At 41.1% G+C, this 12,184-nt stretch overlaps 1 long non-coding RNA gene across 1 annotated transcript in view; it reads left to right on the plus strand.

The window, feature by feature from the left end:
* Positions 1-2,652: 2,652 nt before the first annotated feature.
* Positions 2,653-12,184, plus strand: part of LOC114094946 (uncharacterized) — a 67,073-nt gene continuing 57,541 nt past the window's right edge. Inside the window, exon 1 of the long non-coding RNA XR_003583169.2 lies at positions 2,653-5,346. This is a non-coding gene — a long non-coding RNA (uncharacterized lncRNA). The remainder of the gene's footprint in view (positions 5,347-12,184) is intronic.

Below are 12,184 nucleotides of genomic sequence, written 5' to 3' on the forward strand. Positions count from 1 at the left end.
TCTCTTGTGTTCTAGGCATTAAGAGGCAGTATGGAATACCGGTTAAGACCACACAATCTGGAGTCAAATTTTTTTTAGTCAATTCTAACTCTGCCACTTAAGCAGTTCTATAGCCTGGAGCTGGTTACCAAACCATGCCAGAAACCGAGTACCCCATCTTTGTCAAGGGTGATAGTTTTGATGCTAAAATAAATCACATATGAAGCACTTACGACAGTGCCTGCTACATGGCAACCTCCCCAAACACTTTCTTCCTTTCTTCCTTTCCTCCTTTCTTCCTCCCCACTTCTTTCCTTTTTCCTTTCTCTTGAATCTTCTCTTTTTAATAATAACAACTGAAATTCAGACTTGCATAGATATAATATCAATTAGGTTTTCCTTCCAAACTTGTCGGTCCATTAGTTATGTGATTGGGTTAACTAATATCAGCTAAATGACACATAGTTGAGAAGCAGATGATTTAGGTATGCATGGTGCCTTAAACATTTCTCAAGTCTTATTTCCCTTGAAGAAGTGCTTTGTGGGGATTGGGCTGTGGCTCAGTGGTATAGCACTTGCCAAGCATGTGTGAGGCACTGGGTTGAATCCCAGCACCACATTAAAAAAAGGGGGCTTTGGGGATATATTTATATTAATCAAAATTAGACAAAGACCAATGCTAATGTAAAGCATGTGAATTTTTTCCACTTTTTTTTTTTTTTTTTTTTTGGTCCTTGGGATTGAACTCAGGGGCACTCAGGGGCACTGAGCCACATCCCCAGTCTTTTTTGTATTTTATTTCGAGACATGGTCTCACTGAGTTTCTCAGTGCCTCACCATTGCTGAGGCTGGCTTTGAACTCATGATCCACCTGTCTCAGCCTCCTGAGCCACTGGGATTATAGGCATGCACCACAACACCAGGCCACTTCTTATTTTTTGAGGCATCTACTTCTATATGATTATATTTTAAGGTTATAAACTAAGAACCATCATCAAAATGCAATCATGATCACAGTCTTCTTGGTGTTTTTTGGAGCTGAAATAACTATTGAAGCAATAATTAAATGTTACATTAAGAAGTGCTGCTGGGTGTGGGTTGGGAATAGATATGTAATAGGGACATGAGCATACTTCAAGGACCGGCACACTTCTGCCCTCTCCCTTCCCAGCCCAGTCAGCAATGAGGTCTTTCTTTCCCAGGTGAAAGGAACACATTCACCATCAATACTGCACTCTAATGCAAAGGGAATTTGTGCCTATATGGGGGCTGAAGCTCCTCTCCCATAGAGATAGTAAAAACCAGAGAGTCCTCTTATACCTTGATTCACAAGCTGACTTTGGGATACATTTTAGAAACATTTTTTTAAAGCCATTCAGCTTTGGGGAGAAAGAAAATAGAAGTTGAGTTTTACCACGTTCAGAGTTCACGATGTGACAGAGACTGCGTATCATCCCATGGGAAGTGGAGATATTGAGGCCTGGATGTGATTCTTGGGCTGTGGAAGCATGGTGGTGCTGGCATTCTGTCACAGTGACTTGGGTTCCTCACTTGCAAAGAGTTGTTCACCCAGTCTTCTCCTAACTTTCTGACTTCCCTCTTCACTCAGCTTTCTGACTGACTACCTCTGCATTGGAGCTAACACAGGCAACCAGACATGGTGAGTCAGGTGTGGGAAAGGAGGTGGCTGGGTGCCATGACTCTAGGATGATGAAAAGAGAGGGGTTGTAAGTCTTAGGAGTTCCTCTCTAATACAGAGTTGCAGTGCTTCAGGATAAGATAAGAATACTAAAACAGGGAACTGTGAGGTTTTGTGGCGATCTGAAGATAGGAGAATGGGTTCTAATCCTGAGTGGGCCTCTGATTGGCTCTCTGATGGGCTCCTCTTTGAGCCTTTGTTTTCTGGATTTGGATAAGTGGCTTCCTAATGGGTTTTCGTTTGATTTAGGCAGTTGGTGATTATGTGTAAACTGATTTTAGCCCTTTGCTTTCTATAATTTGCTTCTACTCATGTCTCACCATCAGAAAGTCCCTGACCCTGCAAAAGTCACCAAGGAATCTCCTATGGTAATTTTTGCAATTGAAGTCTGATTTTAGTGCCATTATTTTTTCATGCATATTAAGCCAATATTTAATTCTACTACATTTGGTTTTTCCGTTTAGCCTCAGCTAACACATTTCAGACTTGGACTTAGTCTGGATGTGGCCTAACCTCTGTGGCATGGATGGACGAACTCCATACAAACAATAAGATCTCCTGAATTTCTACATGTATGTTTGCACTATAAATATGTGTGTGTATAGATGTCTACATATATGTATGTGATATTGGATTTAAATAACATACTACTTTTTAAAAAAGTTTCTTCAAGCTATTCCATGTGATTTCATGACAATTTTGTTTAGTTATGTTCTATTTATCTCCTTTGCTTTCTTGTCTCATTGCCATTCCTGCCCATATTGCTGTTCAAAGCAGAATTTTAAGAACACCTCAAGGTGTTTTTAAATGAAGCCAGTAAACAGCTTTAGCCGACACTTCCAGTGTGGCATGGTGACACAAGCCAACACAAATAGGGAGTGGGTGTTTTGCTGACAGCTCTGGGCACCAGACCTCAGGACTGGTTTGGCGAGGCAGACTTGAAATCAAGCAGTGACTCGTAGAGGAGCCCAAGAGGACACAATCATGTTGCCTCTTGCATGAGCTCCCTCCACAAGGAAAAGAAATGCTAGAAGAGGCTGAGTCTGCCTTTGGTCAAAGCAAGGGAAGAAATGTGCATGAAAGGAGTGGGCTGAGGTCCACAGGTGCTGATCCAGCACCTCCTGCAGGAGGTCTCAGTGTTGCAGCAGGGCTGGGATCATGCATCCTCTTCTGTGTTTGGTTTCAGAGCTGTAACTGAAATTCCAGCATCATACCCTTCATTAGGATACAGATTTGGCCATTGAAATGATAAGACTCCCAAGAAGAGTGGCTTAAGTAAGAAGAGTTGGCTGATACCTTGTGCCTTTGGGGACCCTGCTCACATAAAGCATCTGGCTCCAATCAATGTTCTTCTATTATCCTAAAGGTGAAGCTATTCTATAACTATATGGTAAGCCTTAAAAACCTACATCTGAAGTGCTTGGAACAGTGCTCAGATGGTATTTTGAACCCAGTAGCAGACATTAGTGATGCACTGGCCTTACCCATTGGTATGCCCCATTTTGGATGTTCCAGATGGCTTAGAACTTCAAGAATGTCTGTCTGCCTCTAGCCTTCCCCTGGCCTCCTGAGGGTGTGCTCTACATGTAGGGTTGGTCACAAGTTCTGGGATATTAATAGACAGCAAGCAGTCAGCAACTAGGATGAGATTTGATAAGTAAATATTTCAGCTTTCTCATCATTTGGGTGAGACCCTCAGAAGTGGGTTCTACATCACCCTACAGAGGTCTCCAAGGTGACTGAGCAGCAATGGTCCACATTAGTAGCCTTTCATCCACTTATACTATATTGCTTCTTTGCCTTCCATGGCTCTCCACCCCTTTTCCTGGTCTTCCTGCGTTTACTACACACACAAATCGACTACTTGTGTTCAAGATCAGCCTCTGGGAAACCCAAACTAAGACATGCCCTTCTTGCACTTCTGATGGATCAAATGATCTTAGTATGCACTTTGAATGAACCTGTCAGCACTCACCCTTCCCTTTCCACACACCTCCTCCCACGGCTTCTTTTCTCACTTTCACAATAGCATCTGCACCATGATGAATCAAACGCAGACTTCTGCACCTCCATGAGCAGCCCCCTGCCATACACACAATATATGTATACAGAAACCCATGAAAGTCAGGTCACAAGAACACAGAATGTTGTGGCAAAGAATACAGGTTGTCTTTGGGGTTTGCTCCTGTGCCTAGCTTCCTTTAGGCTTGTTCTGATTTCTCTTGGGGACTGCACATATGGTATATTGCTTAGACTTCTGCCTGGATTCCTACTGCACATTAAATCAGAACGACAGGGCAGGACCTAGCTGCATAGCTCTGTATCCTGTTGTGATGGATAAGCATTCTCTTTCCTTTTCCTCCCTGCTGTGAGAAGATAGAAGCATTTTTTTCATGAAGACAGGAAATATCTTCACTATTGCTTTGTGAACTAGGTGTAATTATCCCAAAAGAGCAGGTCCATTGGGTGAAGAGAGATGTGTGGGCTGGGTTTTCAACTGGATGATTAACAATAGTGCTGTGTGGCCACACCCTGCAATTTTATACAACGGAAAAAAACAACTTGGCAAAATAAAATCAGTTTTGCTTTCTTTAAAAATGTGCTACCTTTTCACTGTTGCAGTTACACAAGATTCGGTACTAAGAAGCAGGTAGCCCTCCCTTGGCAGGATTTCAATGTGCACCAATTTCAGTCATGATGATTGAGTTAGTTTAGTTAAATAGAAGCAATGTGGTTCAGGTTTCAGTCACTATGGTTTATGAACTCTGAGTACTTGCATGAAACATGAACTTGGCTGCCAGCTCTTCAGTACACAAATCACTTTGCAAGTATAGGCATCATGATCAGCTAATGAGCAACCACGCCACTTCCTTCAAAGTCTCTCAATGATGGGTCACTATGCATCTGTCTGTCATTCAGTTCACGTACAGACAGCAAAGTATGACTTCTCTACCAGCAATAGCTTACGTGACATTTTACAATAAGGATAATAAATGAAGGGAATCAACCAATGAAATTAAAGTGAAACAAATAAATTTTAAAAATGAGAACACAGGCAATGAAATTCAAATTGAAGATAAATGAAGATTTGAAGACACAGCTGAGCAGGGAAAGGTTGAAGCTTAGCCATTCCAGACTACCTAAACAACCAAAGGAGCCGAGCAAAGTTGAATTTACTGGTGTAACAAGGAAAGCTATGTAAAGAAGAAAGATGTCCCAGAGAAAGTGACGCCAACAAGATATCACATTAATGGGAATCTCAGAAATATTTTACAGTACTGAAAGCACAAAGGATAAAATGTTGGAAGCTGACTGTTATAGTTTGGATATGAGGTGTCCCCCAGAAGCTCATGTATGAGACAATGCAAGAAGGTTTAGAGGAAAAATGACTGGGTTATGAGAGTCTTAACCCAATCTGTGAATTAATCCCCTGTTGGGATTAACTGAGTGGTAACTGAAGGCAGGTAGGGTGTGGCTGGAGGAAGTGGGTATTGGGGTTGTGCCTTTGGGGTATATATTTTGTATCTGGTGAGTGAAGTCTCTCTCTCTGCTCTCTGATCATCATGTGAGCCACTTCCCTCCACCACACTCTTCCGCCATGATGTTCTGCCTGACCCAGAGCTCCAATGAACGGAGCCTGCTGACTATGGATCAAGACCTCTGAAACTGTGAGCCCTCAGATAAACTTTTCCTCCTCTAAAATTGTTCTTGTCAGGTCTTTTAGTCACAGCAATGAAAAAGCTGACTAAAATACTAACACAGCTTTAGAAAGGAGGTTGACAATTTATCAAAGCATAGAGAAAATACCTGCTCATTCTTGTGACTTATATGACATCAAGACAAGTGCTGTGTATTTTTTCACATTTTTCATATATTATGATGTGTCAACATTTTCAAAACCTTTCTGACTCAGGAGAGGTTGTGTCTCTAGGGGCTAGACAATTCTGACAGATAGCAGAGGACCCAGGGAGAAGCACGCCTTTGATGTGGAAATTACCAGTCCAGTCCAGACCAGTACTTCCTCTACGTGGCCCATGCACCCCAGGAGGCAATAGTGCTCTGCCTTAATCCTCCTGAGGCCAGGTATCAGGCAACTAGAGATTATATCTGCTGCAATTATTCAAACTAGCCAGCCCTGGACTTTTCACCCTCTCCTCCTTCTACTTCCCTCAGAAACCCCAACAAAGGCTTTAGCCTAAATCTTCCCTGGTCTTCTGCCCACCCCCCCCACCCGCGCTCATGTCCTCTCTCCAGGACACTTTCTTCTATTGAGACTCTCTTCTTGTGGCCACATGTGACTGAACATCACATAAAAGAGCACAGAACACACTGCTTATAGTACTCTTGATAAGTTTTTACAAAGAAATAAAACACTTTAATTCTCAACTTTTTTTTTTTTTTTTTTTTGTACCAGGGATGGAGTCCAGGGACACTCAACCACTAAGCCACTTCCCCTCTTTTTTATATTTTATTTTTGAGATAGAGTCTGGCTAAAGGCCTTGCCAAGTTGCTGAGACCGGCTTTGAACTTGCAATTTTCCTGTGCTAGCCTCTCAAGCCGCTGGAATCTCAACCTTATTTCTGATCTGTTAAATTATAATATGCTAAATAAATATTTGTTTTACCATTTTTCCTTTTCCCTATACACTTAAAACCTGTTGAGAGTTTTTAATATTTTGACAACAATTTCTAAAGGTTATGAAAGAGTAGTAATTTTTCCCAGTGATCATTGAGATCACTTTGCAAGGTTTTTGACTGCATGGTATGTTTTACCAGTACTGCATGGCTATGCAAAGTAAAGGCTCCCTGTACTTGAGATTTTATCTTATTATTAAGACAGTGAAACATGTGGGCTTTGGAACCCGGTCGTCTGGAGTCACAAGCACTGAACTGCTTGCTGACGACTGTTCTTGGTTGAGCCAATCAGCCCATTTAAGGCTCAGTTTTCTTATCTTGAAAAATATATATATATATAAATACTTTTCACATCACAGAGTTTTTGAGATGATAGATGAGAAGATTTCAGGAAATGCACTCTTCAAGAAACATTCCACAAATGAGCTCCACCAAAGTGTATTTTCTTCACTGTAATATCTTTGCATCTAACAAAGCCTGACACATGTAGTAGTTGCACAGTAAATATTTGGTACATGAAAGAATATTGCATATTCTCAAATGTCAGTGACCTGATTCTCTTCCTCTTTTTGAATACCCTATATACTTAGTTTAAAGAAATCACGGGGCATGGTTTTACTAATTCTTACAGTTATTTCTCTCTAGTTTGTGCCTGGTGGAATTGATTTAAGTGGCAGGGTCTCTTGGCAAGGTTAACATTTTTCTTATAAATAATCAACTACAAATCAATAGAAATAGCCCCAGGTCTTCAAAAATGAGAAAAGAGTGATTAATTTCACCCCAAAATGCAGGACTCTGGTATGCTGGTTATTTTATTTTATTTTATAATATTTTTAGTTGTAGATGAACACAATAATTTCATTTATTTTTTTATGTGATGCTGAGGATCGAACTCAATGCCTCACACATGCTAGGCAAGCACTGTACCACTGAGCCACAACCCCAACCCGTGGTTATTTTAAATTAAAGGCCATTGAAGATCAGTGCATTCTGGAAAAGGTTTTACTCTGTTATTCTCTTATTTGCCTAAAGACCAAACCTACTGCTAAAGAGAACACAATTGTCATTCTTCTTCTCCCTGCAATTTCATTATCTGTGGCAGAAAATACAGACTCAGGAATGTGACCATACCTGGATGGACTTTGTCACAAGAGATTGTCTGTCTGAGGCAAATTTCAAAAGGAATCAGTAACAAGCAAATTTCTTTTGTCTTCTGGGTCCTGTTCTTCCCTAAAATTGTTTACCACCCCTCAAAGTTACCTACATTCTCCCACCCCTGTAAAGAAGGGTATGTAACTTAGGTTCTCACTTCTCTGTGATTTTCCCCAGGCACCTTAAATAAATCTGCATGCCTTTTTCCTCTGTCAGTCTGTTTACTGTTAATTCATTCCAGCTAAACTTCAGGAGGAGAAGGTAGGGTTTCCCTTCACCCCTATGATTTCATCTATAATTCTTACAACAATCTTGCATGGTGGATATTATTATGCCCATTTTATGGATGAGAAAATGAAGCTCAGCAGCCCAGGTAACATTCCTGAAGCACGTGGGAGTTATGTAGATCTATCTGACAATCAGACCTGCACTTTCCTGCCGAATCATGCTTTCCCCTTGTTTGGTTAAGCCTTAATTTTTTAAAATCATGAGACAATGAGGAATTTTTAAAATTTTTCTAAGGTTCTGGTTTGGGAAATACTTCACAACATAGATTAATAATATACCATACACATGGTTAACAAGTAAACAGTGCAACTTTAATAAGTCATCTAATCACTCTGAGCCTCACTGGCTGTGAAACAAATAGTACCTGTCGCAGTTTGCTGTAAAATAAATCATACCCTGCTCATTTTACAAAGTTGTATGTCCAAATTGAAGTAAGATAGCAGAAAACATGTATCAAAAACCTTTCAAGTTAGAAAAGGTGCTCAAAAACTTTGAACTGCTCTTTTCCTAACTTCAAAAAATTGACTTACTTCAGTCAATTATGAATTATCATTGCTAATTTAAATACTGTAAGAGTATGTTCTCAGTCTCCAATGTTAATACCTATCTCAGCTAATAAACGAGTAGAAAAATTATTGTTTTCTACTGTTGATATGGAAAACCAGCACACATCCAACATTCTTTGGAAAGGAAGAGGAAGGCTTTCCTATCAAATGTTTTGGAAAGAAAGTAACTGTGGAATGGGCTGGAAGTTCTAGATGGGAACTTCCCCAAAGCACTTTTATTGATTCTTGTTGAATATTAATGAAGTTGAAACTTTCTGTCTCTAATTGCCCAGACGCCCAGGCTGACATACTGCAGTCAATGGCTTTCTCGTTGTTCTCCTGAGGGTTCTGTGGTGATGTTTTTGATGCATTTGGCATTTTGTGTGTGCGTGTGCACGCGCATACACACACACACACACACACACACACACACACACACACACACACTAAAAACATTACCAGACCCTGGGAGTTTATTGACTGCTGCCTTCAGGGCTGTTTTTACTCTGGACCGTGTCCAGGATGCCAGGTTCGTCCTAGATGACTCCTCTTGACAAGGGCTGGAGGCCCAGCTCCCCTGCAGGGATTGTTATGCTCACTATGCACCTCTCTGGTGGGTTTTGATCCAGGGGCAATCAGGGAGCCCCAGAAAAATTTAAAAGAGGTGATCATCTTGCTCTTCCTACACCAAGACAAAAACTCCCGAAGCAGCTTCTAAAGAAGCAACTAGAAATGCTCAGTTGGGGCAACAGTATCCTGACGTTCTCACAAAGTTCCAAAGGTTAATTGATCAGTGACTCCCTCCTGCCAACTGCCACAATTTTAACTGCAGGCAGGACTGCTACCACCCAGATAGTTTAAAGGAAGTCACCTTCCAGCCACCCTGGGGAGCTTTCTAAACCTAAATGACTTTTCCCCTCCTTCTCTAAGAGGGAAAGAGAATCAAAGAGTAAAAACATCAATGAAATATACAATCAGCTCCATTTTCAAGGCAAATCTGGAGCCCCATCTTATTTACTGAATAGTAGTTATCTCCCCAACACAGGACTTGAGGGTGCTTCAGGCTGACCTCTGGAAACACAGTTTAGGGTCCTTTCTCCCTCAGCTGTAACAACATTCACTGCAATGTGAGTTCTACCAACATCTTTCAGCCGGAGAGGAAGTTTGACTTGGCTCATCTAAACTTAAAACAGGGGAAGAAAAGGTTTTCTTTCTTTTTTTTTTCTTGTTCTTCTTCTGAATTACATTTCAGTTTTGAATTAGATATTATAATTACCTGTATTTATTTATATGTGAAAAAAATGCAATCTCACATATTGACCACAACTTTTGGCAGACTCTGCTAAAACCCCAGTGACCTAGGAGATGACTGTAAATCACTTCCAGACCTGCATTATTTATTTTCTTACTGGACTCTTTTCCTAAGTATAACACTTGGTCTTATATGCAGGAATATGGCCAAATGAGAGGTTTTACTTGCTTAAAATGATAATGTTAGAGAAGCTAGAAAGATCATATCCAATAATAAAAGGGATGATTGTGTTCACAAATGGCAAGAGTTCATAAACATCTTCTTATGGGGCATCATTTCAGGCTTGGGTGCTTTTGGTTTTTGTCATAATCACTCAACTTTGCTGTTGTACTGCAAAAGCAGCCATAGGCCATACTTAAAAGAATGGATGGGGCTGTCTTCTGATAAAACTTTATTTCCAAAACAAGCAGCTGTTCATAGGCCCATAGCTGTTCGTTGGCCAGCTTCTGAATTATGGTATAACCTATTTGGTGCATGCATCTGGCATGCTGCTTTCAGCTCAAAGGAAAGGGAAACTGATATTTGGTGAATGTCAGCCTGAAAAATGAGAAAAAAATAATCTTGGATAATCTTTCTGCAGGGTCTTGTATTCATCACTGGTAGAAATAAAGATGGCAATGGGGTTTTCCCCCTTTACATATGTGGACCCTCAGAGGCTGGCGTTTATGAGGTTCTGCAAAACTCTGTGGCAGGGACAAGCTCGGGTTCCAAATTTCTCTTCAACTGCCATCTGACGAAAGTGTATTTGGGTGCTCTGATCAGCACCTAACCCCATGCCTGGCACATAGTTCTCTGTAAACCTTACTATGGAGAAATAAAAGAAATAATGGAAAGCCCAGTGGAAGGACTGGAGTACAGAAGAAAAAGAGGGAAGGGGAGAAGGGAGGGAGATGTATAAAGTGTAGATCAGATATCAGCCCCAGATATGATGGAGCACTTATGTGGAACAGGTATGATTGAAACTCTAATAACTAACCTATATTTTATGACTTTTAATATATTATATATCTTATATACATATTAAATTATATATATATATATACTCTAAAAAGTATATAAAATATTCACTTTGGGTCCCTCCCTGGAGGACATTTGCAGTAGTTCCTACCAGGTGCAAAAGAAGGCCTGTCTGGAAGTCAGAGAAAAGGGCTTTGTGAATTGCAAAGCAGGATAAGAACGGTGATTAACCAAGCTTCCACTGGACTCCCAGAACAGTCCCAGGAGGTGCTCTTTTGCCTTCTTTTTGTCATCAGAGTTCTCGAAATTGTCCCCAGCTTAAACTAATCAACCTCGAATGGTCTGTGATTAAAATTTCCACTCTGAAAATCTGAGCAACGTGGAATGGTAGGAACTGGACCATCTGGAGATAATTTATGAGTAACACTTGCCTTTCAAATGGGCCCTGTCTTCCCAAAGAGTCCTCTGTCCTGTCAGTGGGCGTGCTGCCAAAGGCACAAATCGCTAAATTGGGCCAGGGACACTGAAGTTGCTGGCAGGAGCTTCTTATCTCTGATTCTTCTAAGAATTTGGGACGCTTCATTGGAACTTTTTTTTTTTTTTTGCTCATGTAAAATGTAAGCTCAAAGTTCTCCTCTACTGTCAGGATGCAAAAGGCTTCCTGGATTTTAATGTGTGTGAATCACTAAGTTTTACTTTGTCTACTGTTAAAAATTGAAATGTGAATCAAATACTAAATAAACCCCCCAATATCCTGCGTGTGTAGTAAGGTTTGGGGCATTAAAACATGACTAAGCCCTTTTCTCCTTTTTCACAAAACCCTGCTGACATGAGAGTGAGCGTTAATGCCATCTCATCCCCTTTCCTAGCTAGGCAGAATAGCCATGGTCACTGCAGTGAATGTGTCTCTGAAGGGCCAGCCCCAGCTCTGTCCCATGTATGATGTAGCTGTGATGAGGGCAAAGAGCATTGTGTGGCCAAAGCAGGCAAACCATGTGAAGTTGACAGGCCTGAGTAGCACCTCTGTTGCCAGCCTTCTGAGGGGTTGCCAATTGATGTTCCTCCCTCGGAGTCCTGAGCTGGAGTGAGCCACATCTCATGTTGTTCACACCCCTGAGATTATGACAAGTCTCACTAGACCTTGTTATTGCTCAGGGAGAGGCAATGTTTAAAAATAATCAAGTTCACAGAAAACCCCTGAATCCTGTGGTCTCTTGTTTCTTCAGCAGAATTCCACCAGCCTTATCAAAATGTGCATGGGCACACGCCCTTCCCTGCCTCTGGCTGAAGGCTCTGAGTCATACAGCCTCCTGTGATTGGGCTTTCTGGACTGGAGGCTTTCACATTGCTTCTCAAGGACCTACTGATGGGAAATGCCAATTCCAAATGGTTTGTCCTATAGTCATGTGGAACTCACTGCATGAGAAAGAAGAAATTTAGAAAGCAGCACTTTTCTGAGGGTTGAGGTGAAAACTTTTTCATTTGAGAAATAAACAGCGTAACACAGAAATTTGCTATGTAAAACAGAATGTCAGAGTGTCTACAAGGGAACAGTGCACGTGTCTCTTTCCAAGAGCATTATTTGGCTTAAAAAGTATGTGCAAAGGTAGTTCCATAG

Source organism: Marmota flaviventris, chromosome 5 (genome assembly GCF_047511675.1).
Source record: "Marmota flaviventris isolate mMarFla1 chromosome 5, mMarFla1.hap1, whole genome shotgun sequence".
In the NCBI taxonomy this organism is placed as follows: domain Eukaryota; kingdom Metazoa; phylum Chordata; class Mammalia; order Rodentia; family Sciuridae; genus Marmota; species Marmota flaviventris.